This window comes from Triturus cristatus, chromosome 3_2 (assembly GCF_964204655.1).
Source record: "Triturus cristatus chromosome 3_2, aTriCri1.1, whole genome shotgun sequence".
NCBI classification, from domain to species: Eukaryota; Metazoa; Chordata; class Amphibia; order Caudata; family Salamandridae; genus Triturus; species Triturus cristatus.
This window is the reverse complement of record NC_140584.1, coordinates 143,239,670-143,257,625: the sequence shown is the minus strand read 5'-3', so window position 1 is coordinate 143,257,625 and position 17,956 is coordinate 143,239,670.

Here is a 17,956-nt window from a genome sequence, read left to right as displayed (position 1 = left end):
TCCTCCTGAGCCTCATTTACCTGCGTGGAGTGATTACTACAAAGAGGTCTGTGGAAAATGCATGGGGAGTTTGTTTTTGAGACCCTCTTTTTTCTCCGCCCCCCAGATTGAGGGATCACCTACAACTTTCCATGCACAAACTAGCCAAAAAAGAGCACCATTTTGGAATGTTTTGCAAGATTTCTCAAATGATACCGAAGGCTTAGGCAAAAAAAAGAGGCATTTCCTATGGAATTGCTGGCCTAAATATAATGACCCAATACCAACTGCCAATATACATTTTAGGAATAGAAATATGGGGTTTGGGCTTTCTGCCCAGGCATTGGTCCTATACCCCACCCCTAAAGCTTCACCAGCCTTTCCTACATTTTCCTATGGGAGCATGCATTATGGACGTAAACCGTCCGTAATACATGCTCCCATAGGGAAATGGTAGATGGTGTTCACCCCTGCACCCTGTGGCTGGCACCTCAAGGTGCTGCCACGAGGTGCAGGGATCAAAAGGGGGCATCGGCCCCAAAAAGGAGGCCATACACACAAGGGGCCCTTAGTAGGGGTGCCCAAACACACTTTCCAGGCTGGAATGGAATCCATGTTAGAAACAGTGCATTGTAATCCCAAGGCCAGAAAGGCTCACCCTTTGGGATTATGACCCGGCTCAGACTGGCCGGTGGGCTTCTTGAGCCCATTGGAATCCAGCCAGAATGACCAGCCCGTTACAATGCCAGCCGGCTGATATATAATCAGACGGTCAGATATGAAATCGACCATGGGGGTCAGAAAGCCTCCGACCGAAGGTCCGAGGCTTTCTAACCTCTATCGTAATTGGCCCCATAATCTGTACACATTAGGAGTAGATGTGGGAGATGCTGGAAAAGTGGTAGGAAAATTGTTAATAATTACTCAAAAGTAATAAATACTTATACTTAATATACTCTCAAAAGAGTACGGCCATTGCTATTCACAAACTACCTTTTATTGTTACAGTCATAAAAGCCTTAGGACTGATTCTTTCATTGGGAACAGTTAGACCTAATGCTTAGGCCTGATCTATTTAGTAAGTCAAAACCAGCAGCCTAGACTTATGAATTGTGAAAAGCATATGTAATGCCCAATAGGCTTTTTAAGGGTGGGTTGTTGTCACATTGTTTAAAACCCATTAAGCAGGCAATTTGTTACATGGATTGCTATAGTAGATACTATACTAGATCACTATAATAGAAACACTGTCTGATATTGGTTAATCCTATGACAAAATGAAGAAATAGAGGATTGTACTGTTAAAATACTTATTAGGCTTTCTTGGGGAATTATATATTGTTTTGCCAACTCTACTTTTTTACAAATTTCTAATTTTATGATTTCATATTTGATAGTTACCTTGTAGAAATGCTCATAATAAAGTAGGCATGTGTTGCTTATTGTAATGATAAAAGCTTTATGTATGATTGGTTCATTAGTAAAAGGTATGCAAGCTGCTATAGGTACAATCTGTTGATGATGACTATTTCTATTTATTTCTATTTAGGGAGTTTTGTAAAGCGCTTGGTGATGCACAGCGGCGTGTCCCCGCGCTAAGGAGCGGCTGCTAACTGGAACCTACAGAAGTGGAATACTTTACTGTTCGAATAGTGTAGTTTTGAGCTTGGCTCTAAAGATTAGTTCAGATGGTTCGAGACGCAATATTAAGGGTAATGTGTTCCATCTGACGGCTGCAAGGTACCTAAAGGATCTTCCGCCCATCCGTGCTCTGGACACCTTGGGGACAACAAGGCGTCCCGAGCCAGAAGATCTGAGGGAGCGGGACGGTTCATAAGGTGTCAGCAGTCCTTTCAAAGGGAGAGGAGACCTCCCGTTGATGATCCGATGGCACATGCAGAGTGCTTTGAAATCAACCCTACTTCTGATCGGGAGCCAGTGCAAGGACCGAAGGGCCACCGAGGATGCGGCTCTTCTGGGTAGTCTAAGTACTAGCCTAGCAGCGGCATTCTGTAAGACCTGTAAACGGCTCAGATTCTTCTTCGGAGTCCCTAGCTAGAGGAGGTTGCCATAGTCCATCTTTGAGGTGACTAGTGCATGCACAAGGGTTTGACGGGCCTTTACAGGTAAAAACTTCAATGCCTTGCTGAGACTTTTGAGGGTCCCAAAGCATGATCCGACCACCCGGTTGATCTGAGGGCCGAAGGTCAGGTCGGAGTCGAACCAAATGCCCAAGTTCTTTGCTTTCAGGCATGGGATAGGTGTATACTCTAAAGGCAGAAGCCTGACTTATTTATTGTGAGGATCGTCTGAGAACCATATGGTGATGACAGGAGGTGTTTAAGGGATTTTTACTAGGCTATGTCTGCTTAAATATTTTTTTTGTATTGGATTTTACAGATTACTGTAGTAGACAAGGATGTTGATGATGTTTGTTTTCTCCAATAAACCCTAGGAGTTGAACATGTGTACTGGGATAATCTGTGTTAGAGGCTCACTGGACAGCTGTCAGGCCCTTTTAAAAAAAATCCCTAAAAACAATATATATATATATATTCACTGAAAAAACCATAGGTTTCAGGGGTGTTATAGTTAGCTGGACATTTTCCTCGTACAAAACCCTAGAAATTACCCCGTTATAGTTAGTTCAGCTAACTATAACTCGCGCGCTCCCGCAATGCACTGCTGATGATGTCACATATTACATCACTCATGACATGGTCAGTGACATCACTGATGACATCACTGATGACATCTCAAATGACATCACTGATGACATCACTGATGACATCATCCATGTCATAAATTAGTGCATCTTCTCACACCCTAATATAATCTTTGATACACCGACTCAAAATTTCAGATGGCCATTCTCAAAACCATAGATACTATAATACCAATAACTACATACCCACTCATTGACTCTTAGGTCTACACACACCTCCACTCACTCATCTGTAGAGTCACTCATACTTACAGTAACTCAGTACAGGACTATCATATGCATTTATACACCTATATAGACACTCAGACACCGCCAATCATCCATAGACATACTCACACACCTAGTCAATCATGCAAATAATTAAGCACACTCCAATTTACTCACCTATACAGTTATACACACACAAGTTCACTTACTCATAAAAATACTACCACATTCACATTCTTACGCTCTTATACAATTAATGATACAAGCACACACTCATCCATACAGCCACTCTCACAATCACACACTGTCACATATACCCAGTTATATACTCTTACACACATATACCCTGCCTTTCACATATGTAGTTACTCACACATGTACCACTGAGATATACATTCAATCACTAACACACCCATACATACACACAGCCAACCATACAGTCCATCACAGATGCACTCTTAAAACCATGCACCCATAGAATCACCCACTCACACATCCATACACAGAGTCACACACACCCTACCCACACAAACACTCAGGCACCCATACAGATACTTACACAACCAATCAATAACCCATATAGATACTCATATAGCTATTCACAAAACCATGCAGCTACTTACACACCAACAGACAGACAGATAGAGACATTCACACAGTTTAGTCACTAGTCTGCAGTAAGATACATTTAATGACTCACTTAAAGAGCCAGTCACACACCTAGAAAATCACCCATTCACTCACTTATACACCCACTCATTCTTCCTTAGGTCCTTCCCTATATATATTAAACATATTAAAACTCTACAGAAACACAGACTCACTGGATGATGGCATCAGTGATGTCATCAGTGATGTCATTTGAGATGTCATCAGTGATGTCATCAGTGATGTCACTGACCATGTCATGAGTGATGTGATATGTGACGTCATCAGCAGTGATTTGCGGGGGCGCGCGAGTTATAGTTAGCTGAACTAACTATAACGGGGTAATTTCTAGGGTTTTGTATGAGGAAAATGTCCAGCTAACTATAACACCCCTGAAACCTATGGTTTTTTCAGTGAATTTCTAAGGTTTTTTAAATGCCAATTCCTAACTATAACGTGCATGAAACCTATGTTTTTTGTTTTTTTCAGTGAATGTATATATATATATATATATATATATATATATATATATATATATATATATATACATATCTATATATAAGAAAACGTTTTTTTTGACTTGCATATATCTGTGGCGCTGCTTGATGAATCTTCATGAAATTGTCCAAAACAAAGTGCGCCAGTGAAAGTTTTGGGGAGATGTGTCAAGCGGGGGCTGAGAAAAAGGGTGTTGGAAGGCGGACCCCGAGAAGTCGGCTAGACCACTCAGGGGGGGCCCCCACACTGTACGAAGTAGCCGAGCGCTGCAGAGAAGCCTCCTGGGAGATCCTTCTCCTATTATGTACTAGCACAGTAACACCACCACACAGGACTCAAGGAGGTTGTCTCAAGACGAGCAATTCTTTATCAGCACTTAAAGGTTACGGGATCAATATTTACACGAAAAGGGATCAAGGGATCCACAAAAGTCTCAGTGTCTCTTTAGAAGGGAAGGGGTAGCGGGACAGTCTTTGGCAGGAGCTTGGTACGAGGGTACCTGGGGCCCAGTTCTTATCCTCAAGCTAGAGGGCCTCCAGAACTCGGAGGGGTCGAGCCGCGACGGCGTCAGCAGGGCTCTGGCGTTCAGTTCGTGGAGAGCCGCGACCAGGTCAGCGGGGCTCTCAAGATGGTTTCTGCTCAGCTCGAGCCGCAACGTCGTCAGCAGGGCTCCGAGGGAGGTTTCAGCGAGGCTGGGCCGCGACAGCGTCAGCAGGGCCCCGATGTTCCAGGGGGCTTCAGGGTTTCAACAAGAAGGAGCCGCGACGTAGTCTGCAGGGCTCGTGGTGGTTTCAAGCAAGAGTTATTCTCCGTAGGGTCGGCCGCGATACAATCAGCAGGGCTCTCGACTCCGGGATACAACTGCCGGTCTGTTGTGGGGTCGCCCCAGATATAGGCCTGGAGCCCTTTGAAGTCCGGACCCTTGCGCCCGGAGGGGCGGAGAGGCCGGGGTGGGAGCGGCCAGACGCCCAGCAGGAGAGGCGCCGGGCCCAGGAGAGATGGAGGCCGATCGCACCTCGGTGTGTGGGGACGGTTGGGGGTTCCATCGATACCGCCCTCCGCCAGGGCGATGAGGTGTTCACGTGATACCCCCTGGCCAGTTCTTGGTGCCTCAATGTTTGGGCCTCGCTGGGGCCGAGGCCGGGTTGAGCGGAGTCAGGTGGACTGGTGTGCAGGGTCACGTGGCAGGCAACAAAATGGTGGAGCCCCGAGGTGTATGCGACCTCGTGCGGCTCGAACGGGTGGCCCGTGGAGGCCAGGGCGGGGAACGGGCCCAACCCCAGGGAAGTCAGGACCACGCCACGAGGCCGGGTCCAACAGGCGTCCCCCCCAGCCGAAGGCAGGGAGAGTCACCCATCTTCTTGGGGATTCTCCTCGTCAAGGCGGAAGAAGCGGGACAGGCCGTCAGCGTTGCCGTGGTCATTGCCGGGTCGGTGCTCAACCGAAAAGTCCATCCCTTGCAGGCCAATGGACCATCGCAGCAGCTTGGGATTCTCGCCTCTCATTTGCATTAACCACCGCAAAGGCCGGTGGTCGGTCTGGACCCGAAAGTGGGTACCGAAGAGATAGGGCCGGAGCTTCTTAAGGGCCCACACTACAGCGAAGGCCTCGCGCTCGATGGTGCTCCATCGTTGCTCCCGGGGCAGCAGCCGTCGGCTGATGAAGGCCACCGGGCGGTCGAGTCCCTTCTCATCAACCTGAGACAGGACGGCCCCGATCCCATATTCGGAGGCGTCTGTCTGTACGATAAACTCTTTACTGTAGTCAGGGGCCTGGAGCACAGGGGCAGTGCACATCGCGGCCTTGAGAGTCTCGAAAGCTGATTGGCAGCGGGGAGTCCAGTGCACCTTCTTGGGCTGTTTCTTCGAGGTGAGCTCCGTGAGAGGCCCCACAATGCTCCCATAGTCCCGGATGAACCGCCGGTAGTATCCGGTGAGGCCAAGGAAGGCCCGCACAGCGGTCTGGGTAGTGGGAGGTTCCCATGCCTGGATGGCATCGACTTTTGGTTGGAGGGGGGCCACCTGACCGCTTCCCACCTGATGGCCCAGGTAGGTCACCGATCCTTGGCCAACCTGGCATTTGCTGGCCTTAATCGTGAGCCCAGCCCTTTGGAGGGCGGCCAGGACGGCTTTGAGGTGAACTAGGTGCTCAGCCCAGTGGTTGCTGTACACGGCAATGTCATCCAAATAGGCCGCGCTGAAGGCCTCGAGCCCGGCCAGGACCTTGTTTACGAGTCTCTGAAAAGTGGCCGGGGCATTCTTCATGCCGAAGGGCATCACCCGAAAGTGGTAATGCCCATCAGGGGTAGAAAAGGCGGATCTTTCTCGGGCGCCGGGGATAAGCTGAATCTGCCAGTACCCGGTGGTGAAGTCCAGCGTGCTCAGGTAGCGGGCGGACCCCAAGTGATCGATGAGTTCGTCGGCCCGGGGTATAGGATGGGCGTCCGTCTTGGTCACAGCATTCAGGGCCCGGTAGTCTACACAAAATCGCAGCTCCGGGGGGTGGCCGGGGGCTGCGGCCTTTGGTACCAGGACGACAGGGCTGGCCCACGGGCTGTCAGAGGGCTCGATGACCCCGAGGCCCAACATCTTCGCTACTTCGGCCTGGATGCATGCCCGTACTCGGTCGGGTACCCTGTAGGCTCGGTGTCGCACGGGGGGGCTGTCCCCGGTGTCGATGTCGTGGACGCACCAGTGGGTCACCCCCGGGGTGAGGGAGAAGAGGGCTGCGTAGTCCTGCAGCAGTTGTTGACAGTCGATGCGCTGTTCCGGGGTCAGGGAGGAGGCGAGCTGGACACCTTTGATGGATCCGTCGTGGACGTCGTTCTGCAAGAGGTCGGGTAGGGGCTCGGAGTCGTCCTCGCCCCCCTCGTCGGTCGCCAGCAGCAGGCTCAGTTCGGTCCGGGCGAAGTAGGGTTTGAGCCTGTTAGCATGTAGAACCCGGAGGGGGTTCCGGGGGGACTCTAGGTCAACTAGGTAGGTGACGGGGCTCTTCTTTTCCACCACCTTGAAGGGCCCAGTCCACTTGTCCTGGAGGGCGCAGGGCTCAACAGGGGCCATGACCCAGACTCGCTGGCCTGGCTCGAACTCGATTGTCGAGGCGTTCCGATCGTACCACCGCTTCATGTCCTCCTGGCTGGCTTCGAGGTTGGCTTCGGCCAGGGCTCGGAACTTGCGGGTCTGGTTACGTAGGGTCAGGAGGTATCGGTAGACGTCAGGAGGGGCGCCCTGGAGCTTCGTCTCCCAGCCCTCCTTGACCAGGCTGAGGGGCCCGCGGACCGGATCTCCATACAATAGTTCAAACGGGCTGAACCCCAGGGACTTCTGCGGGACTTCCTGGTAGGCGAACAGGAGGCATGGCAATAGGACATCCCATCTCCGCCGGAGGGGCTCTTCCAAGCCCTGGATCATCCCCTTTAGGGTTCGGTTAAAGCGCTCTACCAGCCCGTTCCCCTGGGGGTGATAGGGGGTTGTGAATTTGTACGTGACCCCGCACTGCTGCCACAGGGACCGCATGTATTTGGAGATGAAGTTTGTGCCCCGGTCGCTCACCACTTCGCGGGGAAATCCCACTCGGGTTCCCATTAAGGCCCGGCCCACCACGGGGGCCATTACAGTTCTTAGCGGGACAGCCTCCGGGTACCTGGTGGCGTGGTCCACGAGGACCAGGATGAAGCGGTGGCCCAGGGCGGTTCGGGGGTCCAGGGGCCCCACAATGTCGATCCCGACTCGTTCGAACGGGGTGCTGACGGCTGGAAAGGGCTGGAGGGGGGCCTTGACCCGACCCCCGGTCTTCCCGCTGGCTTGGCAGGTCTGACAGGACCGGCAGTGGTTGTCCACGTCTTTTCGCATCCGGGGCCAGTAGAAGTGGGTCACCAGACGGCTGTAAGTTTTGTCTTGTCCCAGGTGCCCGGCGAGGGGCACGTCATGTGCCAGGTTGAGAAGGAACTCTCGGAAGCGGAGAGGGACCTCCAACACGCGGCTGGCCCCGAGTTCTGCCACTTTCTGTTCACTGTACAATAGGCCCTCGGCCCAGTAGACCCAGTGGGGGCCGGTCTGGTCACCGTTGGCTTGGGCGGATGCTTGTCGTTGGACCCCTTCGAGAGAGGGACAGGACTGCTGTTCTTGCTGGAACTGTTCTCGCGAGGGGCCCCCTTCATGGCGCCATTGTGTAAGTTCTGGTAGGGCGCCTAGGGAAGCAATCTCTTCGGGGGAGGGTTCAGTTGGTCCAGTGTCGGTGTCCGCCTCCCCCTTGCTGCAGGCGGGGGTTGGTGCGAGCCCCTCGGGCTGGGCGGTACCGGGGGCCTGGGATGAGCGGGGGGCCTGGGCGGCCATGGACCGGGTGATGGCGCAGGCCCATTCGGATAGTCCCAGCATTCGGAGGTGCTCTCGTCGCTCCACTTGAGCCCAGGGGGAACTCTCTAGGTCGTTCCCCAGGAGGCAGTCCACGGGTGCGTCGTCCCAGACAGTCACTTTCAGCAGGCCTGTCACCCCTCCCCACTCGAAGGGGACCAGGGCCATCTGGCACAGGCTTTCGCTGTTGTCGGCCGTCCGGACGGGGCACAGCACATCGGGTAGGATTTGTTCGGGGGTCACCAGGTGGCAGCGGACAGCGGTGACACTGGCGCCGGTGTCACGAAGGGCTTCGGCCCGTCGGCCATTGATGGTGACCTGCTGCCGGTATTTCTGGGTGTTGCTTGGGATTGGTGTGCAGGGCACCATTTCTCGGCTGCCCAGGCAGACCAGGGACATGGCCGCCGGCTCCCATTCGGTGGTTCCTCGGTCGAGGATTTCTTCTTCTTCCTCTCCTTCCCCCAGGGCGGCAGCCACCAGCTGTCGGGGCGGGGGCCCGCCGGCCCCGCTTCTTCGGTTCAGGGGGCATACCGGATCGCTGGCATAGTGTCCGGTTTGTTGACAGCCGTAGCAGGTTACTGGGGGCCGTGGTCCGGTTCTGGCTGAGGTCGCCCCTCTTCGGGCTAGGCTCGGGGAGAGGTGTTGCGGCGGCGGCCCTCGAGGCGGGCTCCTGGGGGCCCCGGCGGGGGGGTCCCGATTCCGGTTCGGCCCTCCCCCTCCATCGCGTTGGCGTGGAGGTCCGGTGGGGTTCCTCTGGTACTCCCCCATCGAGTTCCGGGGGACTCGGTTGTTGACCCATCGATCGGCCTCGACGGCGAGTTTACGTGGGTCGGTCATCTTGCTGTCGAGGAGGTGTTGCCTTAGCTCCACGAAGCAATTGTTGGAGAGATGTTCCCAAACAATGAGGTCGACCAGCTGCCCGTAGGTGGTGACCTTGCTACCCTTGATCCATCCTTCTAGGGCCCGGCTGAAAAAGTCCACATATTCCACCCAGGTAGTGCCCGGGATCTTCTTACAGTCTCTGAACCGCTGGCGGTACATTTCCGCGGTTAGCCCGTATCGGGTGAGCAGGGCCTCCTTCATGTGGTCGTAGGAGGTCATCACCTCCTCTGGCAGCTGGAGCAGTGTGTCTCGACCTTCACTAAGGAACCGACCCCACAGGCCGGCGCCCCAGTCCTTTCGGGGCACCCGATGGGAGGTCATGGCCACCTCGTATGCTTTGAACCATTGTTGGATGTCGTCATTTTTGTAGTACTCCTTGACGACATCTTTAGGGATATGTACCTTGTTTTCGGCAGGCGGTAGGGTGTCTCTATTACTGGGGGTGTCGGTCCCCCCATTCTTTGCCTTGATTTCGAGCTCTTTGAGACTTCGCTTGTGCTCAAGGGTCAGTCTTTTTTCCTCCAACTCTCGGTGCCGTCTCTTCTCTTCTATCTCCTCTTGTAGCCGTAGCTGCTCTAGGGCCAGTTTCTTTTCCGCTAGCTGGAGTTCGCCGTCCAGCCGTAGTCGTGCGAGCTCTAGTTCGTGGTTCCGGACCTTCTCCCGTTCTCGTATCTCCTCTTCGGAGAGGCCGATTTCTAGGCTGTTTCTTCCTCCGGTTGCCGGAGTCGGTGCGGTTGATGTGGCCACAGTCAGGGGCAGTGGACCTTCGTCCTGGGAGGGGCCTGCCCCGGCCTCTAGCCAGGTCCTCAGGGCTTTCTGCATCTCTTCTTTGGTACCTAGGCCGGTGGTTGCAATGCCCTTGTCTTTGCAGAACTGTTTCAACTCTTTGTGCGTATATTCCTCCAACCGTTCGGGCTGGAACTCCGTGGTCGTGTTGTTCTCTTGGTTGCTCATGACTTCCGGTTGTTTGGATGGGTAGCTAGTGGGTTACTGGCTTGTACGTACTGCGTTCGGCTCGGATCCCGTCGCTGGCCACCAAATGTTGGAAGGCGGACCCCGAGAAGTCGGCGAGACCACTCAGGGGGGGCCCCCACACTGTACGAAGTAGCCGAGCGCTGCAGAGAAGCCTCCTGGGAGATCCTTCTCCTATTATGTACTAGCACAGTAACACCACCACAAAGGACTCAAGGAGGTTGTCTCAAGACGAGCAATTCTTTATCAGCACTTAAAGGTTACGGGATCAATATTTACACGAAAAGGGATCAAGGGATCCACAAAAGTCTCAGTGTCTCTTTAGAAGGGAAGGGGTAGCGGGACAGTCTTTGGCAGGAGCTTGTTATGAGGGTACCTGGGGCCCAGTTCTTATCCTCAAGCTGGAGGGCCTCCGGAACTCGGAGGGGTCGAGCCGCGACGGCGTCAGCAGGGCTCTGGCGTTCAGTTCGTGGAGAGCCGCGACCATGTCAGCGGGGCTCTCAAGATGGTTTCTGCTCAGCTCGAGCCGCGACGTCGTCAGCAGGGCTCCGAGGGAGGTTTCAGCGAGGCTGGGCCGCGACAGCGTCAGCAGGGCCCCGATGTTCCGGGGGGCTTCAGGGTTTCAACAAGAAGGAGCCGCGACGCAGTCTGCAGGGCTCGTGGTGGTTTCAAGCAAGAGTTCTTCTCCATAGGGTCGGCCGCGATACAATCAGCAGGGCTCTCAACTCCGGGATACAACTGCCGGTCTGTTGCGGGGTCGCCCCAGATATAGGCCTGGAGCCCTTTGAAGTCCGGACCCTTGCGCCCGGAGGGGCGGAGAGGCCGGGGTGGGAGCGGCCAGACGCCCAGCAGGAGAGGCGCCGGGCCCAGGAGAGATGGAGGCCGATCGCACCTCGGTGTGTGGGGACGGTTGGGGGTCCCATCGATACCGCCCTCCGCCAGGGCGATGAGGTGTTCACGTGATACCCCCTGGCCAGTTCTTGGTGCCTCAATGTCTGGGCCTCGCTGGGGCCGAGGCCGGGTTGAGCGGAGTCAGGTGGACTGGTGTGCAGGGTCACGTGGCAGGCAACAAAATGGTGGAGCCCCGAGGTGTATGCGACCTCGTGCGGCTCGAACGGGTGGCCCGTGGAGGCCAGGGCGGGGAACGGGCCCAACCCCAGGGAAGTCAGGACCACGCCACGAGGCCGGGTCCAACAAAGGGGGGGTCCAAAAAAGTGTTTTTCCAATGTTAACTTTTATAGAGATTACAGATACAATTACAGCCTGAACTGCTGGACGGAATTACACCAAATTTGCCAGAAAGGCGGCTTTTGGTCCAGATAGAACCCTTTTTTTGATGACTCACTGAGACACTCGTACACCCACTCAAATACTCATATATTACAGGGACTTTATAGTTAAGAAACAACATTAAAAAAACCTTAAGAGTTCACTGAAAAAAACCAAAGGTAACAGGGACATTATAGTTGGGCTCAGATTTAACTTGTACAAAGCCAGTAAAATTCTGCAGTTCTAGTTAGCTGAGCTAACTATAACTTACCTCCCTGTAATGCACTGTTTATGACCTCACATATTACATCACTCATGACATGGTCAGTGCTATCACGGATGACATCTCAAATGACATCATCCACAGAAGCACTCACACACCCCTATACAACTTCTCATATACCCATTTACATACCCATACAACCACTCACCAACACACTCAGACACTCATGCACCTATTTACAGACCGACTTAGACTCATGCACCCTCTCTTAGACTCACTGGTAGACTCATATAATCACTCAGAGAGCCACTCAGGGACTAATACACTCATTCACAGAGCATTCAGAGGCTCATGCACTTACAGACACACTAATAGACTCATGCACTTACTCGCAGACCCACTAAGAGACTCATGTGCTCATTCACAGACCAATGTACTCACTCACAGACACACTCACAGCCTCACACACGCACTTACTGACTCACTCAAAGACTCATTCACTCACAGACCCACTCAGAGATTCATGCACTCACTCACAGACCCACTCAGAGACTCACATACTCACTCACAGACCCACTCAGAGACTCATGCACTTATTACAGTCCCAATGAGAGATTCATGCACTCACTCACAGATCCAATCAGAGGCTCATGTACCCAATCACAGATCTACTCAGACACTCATGCACCTACTGACAGATCCACTTAGACACTGATACACCTACTCACAGACCCACTCAGAGACTAACACATGCACTCACAGACCCACTCATGAACTCACTCACAGACTCACTCAGAGACTCACGCAGCTATTTATCAACCTACTCAGGGTCTGGTGCACTCACTCACAGACTCACGTAGAGACTCATGCACTCACTCACAGACTTACTCAGACTCTCAATTACCTACTCACAGATCTACTCAGACATTCACGCATCCACTCACAGACCTACTCAGACATTCACACATCTACTCACAGACCTACTCAGACACTCAATTACCTACTCACAGATCTACTCAGACACACATGCACCCATTCACAGGCCCACTCAGACACTCATGCACCCATTCACATATTCAGCTAGAAACTCAGACACTCACTGACAGACCCACTGAGGTACTCAAACACCCACTCACAGACCCACTTAAAGACTCATGCACTCACTCAAATACCCACTGAGGTACTCATGCACCCAGTCACAGACTCACTCATTGACTCAAGCACTCATTGACAGACCAACTGTGACACTCATGCACCCATTCACAGGCCTATCTAGACACTCATGCATTCACTCACAGACCTACTCAGATGCTCACACCCATTCACATACCCACTTAGACACTCATGCACCCACTTACAGACTCACTCAGAAACTCATGCACTCACTCACAGACCCACTCAGACACTCATTCACCTATTGACAGACCCAGTCAGATACTCACACAACCACTCACAGACCCACTTAGACACTCATACACCTATTCAGAGACTCATGCAACCACTCACAGACCTACTGAGACACTCATGCAATCATTCACACACTCACACTCACAGTTAGGAAAGAAAAGTTAAAAAACCTTAGAAATTCACTTAAAAAAATCATATATTACAGGGATGTTATAGTTAAGAAACAACATTAAAAAACCTTAAGAGTTCACTAAAAAAAACAAAGGTAACAGGGACATTATAGTTGGGCTCTGATTTAACTTGTACAAAGCCAGTAAAATTCAGCAGTTCTAGTTAGCTGAGCTAACTATACCTTACATCCCTGCAATTCACTACTTATGACCTCACATATTACATCACTCATGACATGGTCAGTGGCATCACGGATGACATCTCAAAGGACATCATCCACAGAAGCACTCACACACCCCTATACAACTTCCCATATACCCATTTACATACCCACACAACCACTCACCTTCAATCACAGACCCATACAGGTTCTCCGCTGCTCACTCTACAGAGCTACTCACACACCTACTTACTCACTCATATAGCCACACACATACAGTTACTCATATAACCAGTCACTCACCCGAAACCATAAAGCTATTCACACACCCATATATACACCTATACAGCCACTCACACACCCACTCACCCATACAGCCTCTTAACACAGCCACTCACTCACCCAAACGAGCACTCACACACTCACTCACACAACCACTTACATACCCATTCATACGTCCATACAAGCATTCACACATCCGCTCACTCACCCATACATCCATTTACACAGATACTTACTCTATAATACAGCCACTCACATGTCAACTCATTGAACCAAATAAATACTCAAACAGCCACTCAACCATAAAACCACTGACATAGCCAGTCCCTCGCTCATATAATCACTCACACAACAACTCACTCACCAATAGTCACTCACAAGTCACTAAGTCACCCACACAGCTACTCCCATGTATACATACATACAGCCACTCACATACCCACTCACACATCCGTACACCCACTCAGACACCCACTCACACACAGATACACAGTCACACAGCCACTAACACAATCAATGTTAAAAATGTAATCACTCATTAGTTGTACAGAAAGTACACTATTTCAAGTTTTGCTGCACCTCACACTCATACATTTTCAGAAAACGCTCATACTCACTGGATGATGTAATCAGTGATGCCATTTGAGATGTCATCAGTAATGTCAATACTGAGGTCACTAACCATACCATGAGTGATATAATATGCGATATCATAATCAGTGCATAGCGGGGCATAAGTTATAGTTATCTCAGCTAACGATAACTGCAGGTTTTGTACAAGTGAAATCTGAGCCTGGCTATAAAGTGCCTGTAACCTTTGGTCTTCTCAGTGAATATATCTCTCTCTCTCTCTATATATATATATATATATATATATCATCCTCCAACGCCCTTGGTTAGAATGCCAGCGCTCCTCTTCTGGTGCAGTGTGGATTTTCTCCAGCAGGGCTGCCGATAATTTCATATTAGTAGCCATAGCCATGCCCAACTCGTTTCGGTTCGTGCCTCGAACCTTGATCACGGGTCGTTTACCCGTGATCAAGGGTCGAGGCACGAACCAAAACGCGTTGGGCAAGACTATGACTGCTAATATGAAAATAAAGCAACTTCAAACCACAGATTTCAAGAGAGTGCATTTTTCAAAAAACCTCTGAGCTCAGAGGTTACTTGTTGTGATATATATATATATCTTCGTTGGAGCAGGACTGTTTTCTTTGATTAAATTCAGGGTTAGCGGTCGACGCTGTACACGTACCACCAGTCGTTTTGTGGCTCTACTATTGACCGCAACAGTCTTTTGGAGGAGCATGGTAGTGCTATGCAGTAGAGCCCCCAGAGAGTCCGCCAGGGAGAGGACAAAGGATGGCAGCTGTGGGGATTCCAGATTGTGGAGCGGGCGATCGTTGCCGACTACCAGCACGTATGTCTGCTTTCTGCAGCAGGAAATGCCTTCCCAGAATGCTGGCGCCCTCTGGTGACTGGGCACTGTGGTTGCTGACGCATAAGCAGTGAGGTGTGTTGGGCATATCTAATTTATTTTCACCGGTCTCCTCCGACCCCCTGTGTGTGCCTAAGACATAGACATACTTTGTGCTGCCTGGCAACATTGACATTTGCGACACTCCTTTTAATACATTTTTGGCTTTTTAGTAGGCCTGGGCTAAAATTCCGTTCAGCTCGCGGAAATTGCGATAATTTGACATTTGCGAAAATGTCAAAATTTCTGCAATCCGCATTTTACCGGAAATTTTTTGCTTGCTCGCGCTTTAAAAGAATACATCCTTGCGTGCGCACGATCGCCTTACCTGAATCCCCGCGTTCGCTGACAAGTTTACCCGATCCGGTCGCATTCTCCAAGAGATGTTGGATTGTTGGTAGCCATTTGCGCTGTCTCGCGACAGTTCGCGCCCGCAGTAACGTTATTCGTCGCGCGATCACGTCTTTCTTCTCGCGATCATGCACCACGAGACAAGTGAAAACAAGATGGCCGCGCCCGCGAGCAACCGCATGCGTAAGTTGGCGAGCCGCGACCACACAGAAAATACTGCGAACGGGCAGGAAAAAAACTTCTGCATCTTCGCGATATTTCCACATGTTTGCGGAGATTTTAACATTTTCGCAATAATTTGCAAAAGTGAATTTCGCAAATTCCGCCCACCCCTACTTTTAAGTCCTCTGTGGGACAATCATCCAGTTACTGACACGATCAACTTATGAAGCACTAGAAATTTGAACTTCCAGATAGGACTCTGATTAATCAAACTCGGACACATAAAGCTACCAAAGGGGATTATGGGTCACGTAGTCCCACTGGGAGGAGTAGCAATTACCCGGAGGCCGGCATTTGCGTCGTAATTATGCACAGCCTGTGTAATCGGAGCCCCGTGGACGTGTTACAAGCCCAGTATGCTTTGACCTTGAGTGTGTGTTTTCGCACGCATTTGAAAACACAGTTCTATGAATTTTTGTTCAGTGTCTCTTCATTATTTATTCTACCGGGTAGACTCTGGTGTGTTGAATTACGAGGAAATGAGGTGGGAGCAAATAAGCATCAATAATACTGGCAGCACAACCTGTATTCAATGCAGTTTTAATTTTTTCAGTTTCTATTTGATTCATTATCAGGCAGGCAGCATGTTTTGAGAGCATTGGCGCCGTAACTTTGACTATTATGAAAGTACCTCGGCATGTCATTGCGACTTGTTTATATCTCAGGCTGATCAGACTCATTTATGCATTTTTTTCTGTGTACATATCATGAATTAGATCATGTTTAATTGTTGGCATTACATGCGTATTGTACAGTATTCAGTTATTTATAACCTTCTATGAATTTCTTGCACTTTGCAATGCATATGTTAAAGACTAGTATGTTTTACCATCTATAATGTCGACCACACAGTCTAGCTTCTATGTCCATTCATGCCTGAAGGAGGGAGGAGGGCTATATATTCTTAAAATTCTATGGCGCCAATTAGATTGCTAAAGCCAGGCGAAACGCGTCTCTCTTTCATTGCGGGGTCGTGGGAGACCTGACTAACAATAAAGAAGCCTTATCCAGACATACCTCGAGTACGTACCTCTTCTTCGTTGGAGCAGGACTGTTTTCTTTGATATATATAATATATATATATATATATACACAGAAAAAACCATAGGTTTCAGGGGTGTTATAGTTAGCTGGCCATTTCACTCGTACAAAACCATAGAAATTCCTCCGTTATATTTAGTTCTGCTAACAATAACTCGCGCGCCCGCAATGCAGTGCTGATGATGTCACATATTGCATCATTCATGACATGGTCAGTGACATCACTGATGACATCTCAAATGACATCACTGATGACTTCACTGATGACATCATCCAGTGAATGTGGTTTAGTTTGAAATTTAGTATGTATTATATATATACCAATCTGTATTGAAGATTGAGTGGATCTATAACTGTCTGCATGGAGGATTTAGTAGCTGTCTGACTGTCTGTTTAAGTGAGTATTTAAAAGTGTCTCACTTAATACATGGATTAGTAACTAAACTATATGAATGTGTGCAGCACTGTCTCTGTTGTTGTATAAAATGCTGCATCAGTTGGTCACTAACTACATGAGTGTGTATATTAGTTATTAATTAGTTGGGTGAGTATTTGTCTGGGACACTGAGTTTGTGTGTGGTTGGATGGGGTGTGTGTAACTCTATGCATAGATGCGTGAATGGTTGGTTGACTAGGTGTATAGGTTCAAGAGTACATGTGGAAACAGTTGTTTGGGTGACTGAGTGTTTTTATTTGTGTGCTGGTGAGCGAATATATGTTTTAGTTGTACATCTTCAACAAAGTAAAAATAGAAAAGGCATTGTATGTGAGAGATGGTGTATATAAATAAGTATGTGTAAGAGTCAGTGATTGTGAGAGTAACTATATGAATGAGTGTATAATTGTAATGGTGATTTTTTAACATATTAACTATGAGTTACTATGTGTTTGAATAAATGAGGTGTTGTTGGATAATTGTGTAAGTGATTAAATGTAAGTGTGATTAATTTTTTTAATGAGTGAGTAGGATGACTGCATAACCGACTAAGATGACTGCTGATGTGTCAATGTCTGTTCATATGTGTATAAGTGCATTTGATAGTGTTCTATTAATTAGTGACTGCATGTATAAATGATTCTGTTGTTGAAT